Here is a 12,428-nt window from a genome sequence, read left to right as displayed (position 1 = left end):
GACGGAATAGTGCCTGTCGCATCAAATTCAACTTAACGGTTCCGGCAAAACGGCGTCGTATTGGACTTGCATTGTGGATCCTGGTCCACATTATAAGCATTGAACTTAGATTATGTATGTATTTTAAAGAAAGCTGTGGAGCAATGATTGGCAGGCCAAAGATGTCGTTGTTTCTGGAAGGCCTGTAGTTTTGCCGTTAAATGACAATTAAATATTCATGTTGTACGTCCAGTCTTATCTTCTGTGTGTTCAAACTTCGGTTTTGTTTGTTATGATCAACAGGACTTCAATTCTCAAGATTTGAGTTGAGTTTAATAAACTTGTTCTGCAAAACATGATTGGCCTTGTATCGTTTCTTAGGAAACGACTTTGGGAAACATACATACATAATTTTAATCTGTGAAACCAAACATATATGCATGTTATCACCAAAGAATTCCATTTTCCATAGATATAACTTCATGTAACTATATATGTAGGTATGAGATTATAAATCAGGGGTTCGGACTAGTTAGCTCGATGAATCTATAGCGAAAATGGCTAATTACTTGAACCTTGTTCTAACTTTTCTCTGTATTATTGAATGTCTTCATTTTTCTGCCATTTTTTCGCAACTGAGACGTCAAAGATTTACATTGTTCATGTTGAGTTACCAGACGGTCTGATCTCCAGAGATTCACATTATCAGTCGTTTATGCGTTCGGCAGTGGAAACATCAACAGATTCCTCGAACATAATCTACTCTTATCAGCATGTTATTAGCGGTTTTGCTGCTAGATTATCCCCTGGTGCAGTGAAGGTGATGGAGAAGATGAATGGTTTCGTGTATGCTTGGCCCCAGAGAGTGTTAAACTTGCAGACAACCCACACTCCAAACTTCTTGGGGCTGCACCTGAATTCAGGGTTCTGGAACAGCTCTAACTATGGCGAAGGCGTGATCATTGGGGTGCTGGATACTGGGGTTTTCCCGGAACACCCATCGTTTAATGACGACGGGATGTCTCCTCCGCCGGTTAAGTGGAAGGGAAAATGTGACAATTTTGAGTGTAGCAACAAGCTCATTGGAGCAAAGAGTTTCCGGATCGGAAATCAGTCTACTTCGTTCGACCATGTTGTGTTAGACTAAAATATCACATGCATCACTATAATATGTGATAATAGGATCGACTAACCTCCAGCCATAGTTCTTGATACGATTGAGCGATCCGGACTACTGCAGAGATAACGAGTATTTTGTCTCTCACTTTACTCAACTCTCTCTAGATGGTGTATGAGGTATGTAGTGTGAGCAGTGAGAGGACTAGTGACCTTATATAACCACTGGACATCATTGTGGTTGATTGTCTTTAGGTCTCCTAAACCCTAACTAGACTCCTAATCATAATGGTAGTCTAGCTATTAGGTTATTAGTGTTGCACCACATATCAAATACTGAATATTATCGTAACTTATCCTAATGTTATAATAATAGTAACGGATAAACGTTACATTCTCCCACTTGGTGCAAGCACTACCACTCAATAACAGAAATACACCAACCATAATGATATGTCCTCATTAGCGCGAGTAGTATCCATCACGATCAAATGCAAACTGCCATTGAGAACTTAATTAGGAAACAAAACCCAACGAAATAAACCCTATGTTTATTCCAAGTCCCTGAAGTACATTTTCTCATCAATATAAAGTAAATGAAGGTGTACACACTTAATTGAGAAAATGTCTGAATGCCAAAGAATTTTATTAAAACTGAATGTATATATACAAATTACAAATTGGGCGAAAGTCCCATTTTCTAAATCAGATCCTTGAACTTAAATGGTGGCATGCCTTTAGTCAAGGAATCTGCTAACATCAACTTAGTATGAATGTGTTCAATAAATACAACTTTATTTTTGACACGCTCCCTGATTGCTAAGAACTTGATGTCGATGTGCTTAGTTCGACTCCAACTTTTGTCATTCTTAGCTAGGAAGACTGCAGCTGAGTTGTCATAGTAGACTTTCAATGGCTTAGATATAGAATCCATAATTCTAAGCCCAGAGATAAAATTCTTTAGCCAAACACCCTGTGAAGTAGCCTCGAAACAGGAAACGAACTCGGCTTCCATGGTAGAAGTAGCTATTAAGGACTGTTTAACACTTCTCCATGAGATAGCCCCACCGGCCATAATGAAGACGCACCCTGAAGTTGATTTTCGAGAATCAACACAGCCAGCGAAGTCCGCGTCTGAATAACCGACAAGATCTAAATTGTCTGTCTGCTTAAACCCAAGCTTGTAACCGTTGGTTCCTTTGAGATACCTTAGAACCTTCTTTACAGCTCTCCAATGGTCTAACCCCGAATTGTGTTGGTAACGCCCTAGCATTCCAACCGCAAAAGCAATATCCGGCCTCGTACAGACTTGAATATATCCAAGACATCCAACTGCTGCAGCATAAGGGATTTTCTCCATGGATTCCTTCTCCAAATCATTTTTCGGACATTGGTCCAAACTGAATCTATCCCCTTAGATATGGGAGCAGCGTTCGGTGAACAATTTTGCATATGAAATCTCTCTAAAACTTTGTTTATATAGGTTTCTTGAGATAAACCCAGTATACCCTGGGACCTATCTCTCTGAATTTTAATGCCAATAACATAAGAGGCATCACCCATATCCTTCATATCAAAGTTCTTAGAAAGAAATTGTTTCACATCACAAAGCATCCCCTTATCATTGGTGGCAAGTAAGATGTCATCCACATATAAAACAAGAAAGCAAATTTTACTCCCACTCACCTTCTGGTATATACAGTTATCTGAGGGATTTTCAACAAAACCAAATGAAGAAATTACCCCATCGAACTTGATATACCATTGACGGGAGGTTTGTTTTAAACCGCATATGGATTTCTTAAGCTTACATACTAAATGCTCACCACCCCTAGAAGAGAAACCTTCACGTTGTTTCATATAAACCTCCTCTTCTAGATCACCATTTAGGAAAGCGGTTTTCACATTCATTTGTTGCAACTCAAGATTAAAATGTGCAACTAATGCCAGAATGACCCGAAGTGAATCTTTCTTTGATACAGGAGAAAATGTCTCCTTGTAATCGATTCCTTCTTTTTGAGTAAATCCCTTGGCAACAAGCCGGGCCTTGTATCTCTCAATGTTGTCTAATGAGTTTCTTTTAGTCTTAAAAACCCATTTACAGCCAATGGCCTTGGCCCCATTAGGCAACTCAACAAGATCCCAAACTCCATTGTCCTTCATGGAATTCATTTCATCTTTCATGGCTTCTAACCATAAGTCAGACTGTGCACAATTTGTGGCTTGAGAGAATGTTTCAGGATCATTTTCAGCCCCTATGTCAGATTCTTGTAGATACGAAACATAATAACTAGGAACTGCTGATCGCCTTATCCGAGTAGACCGTCTTAAAGTTGGACTCTCATCACCTTGTACAGGTTGCGGGGCAACTACCTCTTCAGGAACTGGTAGCAGTTCTTGAATTGGTTCAGTCTGTATCGGCTCAGAATCTTGCTGTATATCCTGAGTTGGTTCAACCATTGGTTCGAAATCTAGTTCAGGCGGTTGCTGTAAGTCCTGAACTGGTTCTTCCAAAGGTTGATCCTCAACAGTTTGTGGAATCTCAACGGTAGGTGGTATATCTGCAGGCAGAACTGAAGGAGCACTGCGGATAAGTACAACCCCACCAGATGACGTAGAAGGTCGAGAGTCAGTATGATCGAAGGAAGGAACTAAGTCCTTAAATCGATCACTCCCACTAATCGAGCCATTTTCAAGAAATTTAGCATTCCTTGATTCCACTATCCTAGTAGTATGAGATGAACAATAGAACCTATAACCCTTAGAGGACTGTGCATATCCAATAAAGAAAGCACTAATCGTCCTTGGGTTAAGTTTCTTCTCGTGTGGGTTATATATCCTCACCTCAGACGGACATCCCCAAACACGCATATGTTGCAAACTCGGTTTCCAACCTTTGAATAACTTAAACGGTGTCTTAGGGACAGCCTTGGTTGGAACACGATTTAATATATACGTTGACATCTTAAGTGCTTCATCCCACAACGACTTCGGAAGCTTAGAGTTGCTAAGCATACTCCGCACCATATCCAAAAGGGTCTGGTTTCTTCTTTCAGCTACACCATTTTGGTCCGGAGAACCAGGCATGGTGTATTGGGCAACAATCCCATGCTCTTGAAGAAACTTAGAAAGGGACCAGGTGCTTGTCCATTCTCAGTATATCTACCATAGTACTCACCACCCCTATCAGACCTAACTATGTGTATTTTCCTGTTACATTGGTTTTCAACTTCAGCTTTAAATGATTTAAAGGCATCCAATGCTTCATGTTTATGATGAAGTAAATACACATAGGAAAATCTTGAGAAGTCATCAATAAAGGTGATGAAATATTTCTGACCAGTTATTGTCATATCAGGACAACATATATCAGTATGAATAATTTCCAACAACGTTGAACTTCTATTGGCGCCTTTCTTTGACTTGTTTGTCTGCTTACCCTTAATGCAATCAATACAAGTCTCAAAGTTAGTATAGTCTAGAGTAGAAAGTACTCCATCCTTTACCAACCTTTTAATACGCTCAAGGGAGATATGACCTAATCTCCGATGCCACAACATTGAGGAATTGTCGTTAATACTACACCGTTTGGTGCCGTTTTGAACATGTAAAGAATTGTAAACTGAATCATTCTTTAATTTAAGACAGAAAAGACCATCAGACATTGTACCAGTACCAACACAAGTAGAATAACGAAATAACTTGAAATCATTGGCATTAAATTCAAAAGAATATCCGAAGGGTACAAGTCTAGATACTGAAACTAAGTTCCTAGAAAAACTAGGAACATAAAAAGTCTTTTCTAACGTCAATACAAAGCCATTGTCCAAAACTAAATTGCAAACTCCGACAGCTTCTACTGGTGACGCAATCTTGTTTCCAGAGAAGACGCTACACTCAGTTCCCATTGGCTATCTCAGTTTTGTCATATCCTGCAAAGAGTTTGCAATGTGGATTGTTGAACCAGAGTCAACCTACCAGGAATTAGTATTAACTTCTGACATGTTAGATTCGAAACAAACGAAAGAAGATGAAATGTTACCTTTTTGGGACATCCATTTCTGAAACTTGATACAATCTTTCTTCATGTGTCCCGTTTTTTTGCAAAAGAAACACTTTTGTATCTTCTTAATGTCTGCTTTCGAGGTTAGTTTCCCCTTAGCAGCCATGGTAAGTCCCTTAGGCTTTCCAGACATTCTTTTAGGCCTTGTTGTGGCCATTAAAGCACTTTCCCCAAGCTCAGTTAAAAGCCATGTTTCCTCTTGAGTACACATGGTAATCAATTGGTTGATAGACCATTCATCCTTATGTGTATTATAGGAAATTTTAAATGCATTATAGTCCTGAGATAGGGTATTTAGTGCAAAGTGCACCACAAAGGCATCTGGAAGAACAATCTTCAACTTCTTCAATTGAGCCGCAATGTCCCTGAGCTGTATGATGTGTTTCCGCGTTCCCTTGACAGTGGAAAGACGCATATTGATAAACTGCATTATCAGGGTACTTGCCAGAGATTTGTTCGCGTCAACAAATTGATCATCGATGGCCTTGAGTAATGGTTCAATGTCCTCAATATCATCGACGGGACCACGAATCTCTCTGGCAATTTTAGACTTAATGAGGAAGACGCCTAAGCGATTGGCTGTTGCCCATCGCTCGTATAGCGTTTTTTGTTCCTCAGTGCTTTCCGCAGTAAGCTCAGCAGGCTTCTCAATGCGAAGAGCATAATCAAACCCTAATATTCCTAAATTCAATAGAACAGCGTCTTTCCACTCTTTGTGATTATCATAATTAAGGATAGGAATATCAATTGTTATTGATTGAGTGATTGGAAGAGTGACTGTAAAAAGAAAATTGAAAGCTTGGTTAGAATATTTTCGAGGCACAAAATTAGAAAGAGATACTGAAGTACATAATATTACCAATGTAAAATTATGCAAAAGATAAATTCGGATGCCATAAAAATTGCCTGTGCGCTAAATTTTTACGCATAATGAATTTACCAAAACTGAATGGTGGAAACGGAATGGGTGCGATTTTAATTTTTCCACCCTTAATGACAAAACTACCAAAACTATATGCCGATACATATTCCCTGTGGGCAAATTATGAACATAGCATGGTATTTCATCCTAATTAACCCTACAAATATAACAAAATTGCCTGTAGGCTAAATTTTGCCATATCACGCAGAGTGAATTACAATATTCTTGCATTAACTTTATGTGAGTAAAACTTAATATGTAATTTTTGAAAAATTAAAGATGTTGTGGCTACTCTTTAATTAACCAAAGAACATAATCACATTAGCAAGAAAACCTAATAAACAAACAGATTAAACCAAAATATGATAGACAATTCCAAGGTATACTCCCAGGAAAGTTGGTCGAGACGAAGCTCGGTTAAAAACCAACTCCTTAGACAGAGTAGCGTCGCAAGGGGACTAGTAGCAACAAGGCTTTTAAGCCAGGGCCATAGAACTAGTATTCCTCCCCAAGAAACTTCCCTAATTCATGCGTTCTCATTTTTGAAGTAAAATCGTTTGAGAGATCTAAAGAGTTGTAGTTTCACCTATGGATAAGGCTTTGAATAGGGTAAACTACGAATTGTTTATGTACTTTATGTGCTTTAGGAACTTTATAAAACACGAGGTGGAGTAATAACTGAAGATTGAGTAATAATATGCATAATCTAACCTGAAAGGCACTAATTCACCTAAAAGGCACTAAATCAGGCATAGCATATAATTCAGACCTAAAAGGCTCTAAATTTTTCTTAATGAACATGTTTTTCTATAGGCATGTAATTATAACAGTCAAATAATTATTGCAATAAAGAGAAAAATAGCATGCTCAGATTATGCATATTACTCACAAAATACTCCACAATTAAATTGTAACACTTAATACGATTTAAACTGAAAAACATTATTAAATTAAAATTCAACTGAAAAATTAAAACTGAATAATTATTCAAAGTTGAATAATAATTTAATAATAGACTTAATAAAAAAAAAATCAATTGGATAAGGTCTGGCCATTTGGGCCAGACCTGGCCCAAATAACTTAAGCCCATCATTCATCATCATCTTCTCCATCTAAACTAGAGCAACAGCGCTGATTAGGAGACCAACGACGCACAGCAGGAGGACGAAGTTGCAGCGGTCGCCGGCGTTGCCTGGAGAGAGGAGAAGACAGCAAGGATGAAGCTGAGAGAACCCAGCTCCACCTCTGCCGCGTAGCCTCGACTCAACGCCAACGCGTCGTGAACCAGTCCGGCCAAAGGGTTTTTGCATCACCGTCACTCATCACCGGAATGGCCGCCGCAATATTATCCAATTTGATTTTTTTTTTAATTTCTTAATGCGGAAATAAATCTTAATATTCCAGCAGCCCAGACAATATAATTGCAAACAAATATTTAAATATGTATCCCAATTATACAAAGTATACAACATATTCAAAAAATATATGCAATTAAAAAGAACTAGGCAGAGATTATTTATGGCGACTGATACCAACTGTTAGACTAAATATCACATGCATCACTATAATATGTGATAATAGGATCGACTAACCTCCAGCCATAGTTCTTGATACGGTTGAGCGATCCGGACTGCTGCAGAGATAACGGGTATTTTGTCTCTCACTTTACTCAGCTCTCTCTAGATGGTGTATGAGGTATGTAGTGTGAGCAGTGAGAGGACTAGTGACCTTATATAACCACTGGCCATCATTGTGGTTGATTGTCTTTAGGTCTCCTAAACCCTAACTAGATTCTTAATCATAATGGTAGTCTAGCTATTAGGTTATTAGTGTTGCACCACATATCAAATACTGAATATTATCGTAACTTATCCTAATGTTATAATAATAGTAACGGATAAACGTTACATGTTGGACATGGCACACACACGTCAAGCACGACTGGTGGGAACTTCGTGGACGGTGCAAATGTCTATGGAAGCGATAATGGCACTGCCACGGGAATCGCACCTCGGGCACACTTGGCTATGTACAAGGTCTGAGGTGGAGGCTGTTCTGAAATTGACATTTTGGCGGGCATGGATGCTGCCATTGAGGATGGCGTAGACATGGTTTCGATTTCCCTGGGTGGACCATCTGGACCTTTCTATGATGATGTTATAGCCCTGGCTGCTTATAAGGCTATGGAAAAGGGGATTTTTGTTAGCTGTGCCGCAGGGAATTCAGGCCCGGACCTTAGCACCTTGTCAAACGAAGCGCCCTGGATTCTCACGCACTACTGGAAATTATGGAATTTCCGACCACCTGAAAGTGATCTTAAATCAAGTCAAAAGTCTTGTTCCGATCACTTTTGGTATCCGGAAAAACCTTTGTTGCTATTTCCGACCACTTTTTGGTATCAACTTGATTTAAGATCACTTTCAGGTGGTCAGAAATTCCATAATTTCCAGTAGTGACGGTTGGAGCCGCCACGGTTGATAGAAGAGTGGTGGCAACGACACGTCTTGGAAATGGTGAAGAAGTAGATAGGCAATCAGCTTATCAGCCTGAATTTTCTCAGGAATTTCTTCCACTTGTCTATCCTGGGATGAACGCCAGTGATTTTAGTGCAAAATATTGTGACAATTCTTCACTGGACATATATGATGTCAAAGGAAAAGTTGTGGTGTGTGATATGGGTGGTCTAGTGCCGGCACTTGTAAAGGGAGCAGCTGTGAAGGAAGCCGGCGGGGCTGCCATGATTGTTGTGAACCAGGACATTCAGGGCTACACCACATTTGCAGACCAACTTACAAATGTCTTTCTAAAATAATCCATCTAAAGGGTCAAAGGGATACCAATTGACTGATAGGATATTAATTGCCTTAGATTTTGCAAAGAGACAAACAAATTGGGATAGTCTGTATCAAACAGGTAGCAATATCATCCGACTTTTCCTTTACGTTAACCATATGATTTCAGGAATCAGTAGAGTTTTATATACCTGTGCTAGCAAGTTTAGAAAACTTCTCGTGGGTTTCTATAATATTACCTTAATCTAAATAGAATCATCATTGAATAATGCTACTTTTTCTGTCTCATTTTATGTGATTAATTTGTTTAGCAAGACTTGACTAAAGTTACATTTCAAATTTTCATTATGTTAAGTTTAGTGTTAATATACAAAATTTATATATTGTTGGTCCCAAGGCAATGAGGAAGTCTAGAAGGGAATTGAATAGGCTTTCTTTAGTTTTGAAAAATAGGTCTTAAGTGAGTTTGAATTTCGAAAGATATAAATAAATTTTTATTGAAAATGTTTCGATTCAAAGTGCGATGTGGAAGAGACTTAGAAGCTGCGTTTAAAGTTTGTAGCGTTTTATTGGAAACAATCGCGAGCGTGTCTGTGTATTAAGCTTAAACATATAAGAGCATCTTTAATGTAGGAGATTAAGTAGGGAGATGGAGAAAAAAAGGAGATAAAACAATTGAAGGGGAGCAAATCATATTATCCAGTTAGGAAGTCCGAAAAATATGTGTTCTGGCATTTATTGCGCTGACTGGGGGCAGCCCCCTTTAGCAGCACATTTATTATTAAAAAAATTACTGATCTCATTCTTCCAAAAATGCAATCATGATAACTCAACTGAACATGAACCACAGAAATTAGACCGTGCTCATTGCGTACAAGGAACCCCCCTCCTCAACTGAACATGAACCACAGAGGTTAGACCGTGCTCACTGCGCACAAGGAACCCCTCTCATTTTGAGAGGTTGCTCCCGCACTGCCGCCGGTGAGACTCGATCCCTGGTCATTCTTTCAAAGTTTCACCTTTGTGAACAGTTAAGCTGCCCATGCGGGTAAAAATTACTGACCTCAGCCTCAACGCTAGCCGTTGAGGCTAAAATAATGTTAATTACCAATTTTAATACAACTCAATTGCTAATTAGCCGTTGAGTGTGTATTATTTATTTTTAAAAAATAATTTTAGTATTATATATAACTAGTATTTTCACCCGTGCGATGCACGGAATGCAATTGTTGTAATATATTAAGAATATTTAAATCGATATATAATTATTTAAGAGTTAATTACACCAGAGGTCGCTTATCTTTCCTGACAATTTCAAATTTAATCATAGACTATAGTTATTAATTATTACGATTTATTCTATGGTATAATTCTTACGTTAATATTCTTACTATTATTATTACCACTTATATTATTATTATTATTATTATCATTATTATTATTATTATTATTATTATTATTATTATTATTATTATTATTATTATTATTAGTTTCTTTTCAAGTTCTGTTAGTATATAATGGCCATGAGGCACAATAATAATATAACCATAATTAAATATTCTTGTATTGTATTTCGTGAGTCACAATAATAATATAACAATAATTAAGGGTTGGGGTTCAGCCTTTTTGGAAGAATATCACAATAATTAAATATTCTTTAATTCTATATTCTTCTAGGATTTCTATTACCATCATTAATTATTCTCTAATTTACCATAATTAAATAATTTGACCAATTATAAAGAAAGATTATTAAATAATGCACAGGACAATTTTTTAATTAAAAATTTTAACAATTCATTGATAAAACATAAGGTTCTCATAGTTTTTTCTTAGAAACTATTTAATAAAGCATTTTTTTTAGAAATTGGTGGACCAAACCGCCTACGACAGTTTGCGGTGGATAGATCTCGAAAAAATACGCGATTTCAAAAAAACATTTGTCCAAAACGAACAACCGAGTTAAAAGTTATGCCTTGCCGAACTTTTAAAACTTTACAACTTAAAAAAAAAAAAAAAAAAAAATTAATCGCCGGTTCAACCGGCGAGGCGGCCGCGGAGGAGGCCCATTCCGGCCTTCCTCGCCGCGGCCAGCGGTGCGATTTTTGCAACACTGATATATAGTATAGATATAGATTAGAATAGGAATAGTATTACACAATTTTATAATATTAGAATATAATTTTAACCCAGAATTTGTGTAGAAATCAATATATTTTATTAGGAACAGAGATTTTTTAGGAATTGGGTGGGAAGTTAAAATTTTAAGATTTTGTTTTTATATATAGTATAGATAACAATATGAATCGTATTATACTATTATATAATATTAGAATATAATTTTAACGCAGAATTATTGTACGTATGGAAAAGTAGAAATCAATATATTTTATTAGGAAGAAAGATTTTTTAGGAATTGGGCGGGAAGTTAAAATTTCAGAATTTTGTTTTTATATATAGTATAGATAACAATAGGAATTGTATTACACTATTTTATAATATTAGAATAGAATTTTAAGGCAGAATTATTGTATGAATGGGAAAGTAGAAATCAATATATTTTATTAGGAAGAGAGATTTTTTAGGAATTGGGCGGGAAGTTAAAATTTCAGGATTTTATTTTTATATATAGTATAGATGTATGTGTAGGAGTGAGAGCGAGTAGGACCCACAAAAATGGGAGAAAAGGGGAGAAGGGGAGAAGGGTTGGAGAGAAAAATAGGAGAGGAGATTAAAAGGAGATAAATAAGAGTTGGGCCAACAAAATAGGGAGATGAGGGGAGAAATCATTGTGAATGCCTTAATACTGCTTAAGTAAGAGTACGGGTTAGAAATCTCATATTCCACTATTCTCAACACAAGAGGGATTTCACTAGTATTTCTCAAAATACAAGTGATTACACCACAAAGACAAGTAAAAAGGGCTTTCTTCACCATGTTGCGTGTCCTTCACTACAACACCTCTTTCTCCGACGTTAAAAAGGATGAAGTACCAAGCTGAGTGATTAGTCAAGAGGACTAATTTCAAGGGAACTCTAATTGGTGACCCTCACGCCACGGTGGTTTCCTTCATTTCGTCTCGGGGGCCGAGCATCTCCAGCGAGGGATTCTGAAACCAGAAATTGTAGGTCCATGCGTGAGCATTATTGCAGACTGGTCATTTTTAATTTTGTGGAAAACAGGACCGACTCGAAACCAACTTTCAACATTATTTCAGGCACCTCAATGTCGTGCCCGCAGCTAGCAAGCCGGTGTTGTGCGGATTGGGATACACAGAAAAACAAGTAGGCCTCCTTTTGCAACGTAGTAATGTGACCTGTTTAGCAACCATCCCAGAAGCAGAGCTAAACTACCCTTCATTTTCTCTTAGGCTCCTGAATACATCTGGATCACAAACATACACCAGAACCGTGAAAAACGTTGGAGAAGTCAGTTCATCGTACACAGTTGAAATTGTTCCACCGGATAGCATTAGCGTGACCTTGGAGCCTCCCACCTTGAACTTCTCGGAGCTGAACCAAAAGGCTTCAATTCGTATCGAGTGACATTCACCCGG

General features: G+C 37.7%; 1 pseudogene; it reads left to right on the top strand.

Annotated features, from left to right (window-relative positions):
• The first annotated feature begins 787 nt into the window (after positions 1-787).
• On the top strand, positions 788-12,160 carry LOC109166958 (annotated as a pseudogene).
• Positions 12,161-12,428: the final 268 nt, after the last annotated feature.

The sequence above is a fragment of the Ipomoea nil genome, unplaced genomic scaffold (assembly GCF_001879475.1).
Source record: "Ipomoea nil cultivar Tokyo-kokei standard unplaced genomic scaffold, Asagao_1.1 scaffold0317, whole genome shotgun sequence".
Classification (NCBI taxonomy): Eukaryota; Viridiplantae; Streptophyta; class Magnoliopsida; order Solanales; family Convolvulaceae; genus Ipomoea; species Ipomoea nil.
The sequence above is the reverse complement of the archived record's forward strand: the minus strand, read 5'-3'. Positions and strand labels throughout refer to the sequence as shown.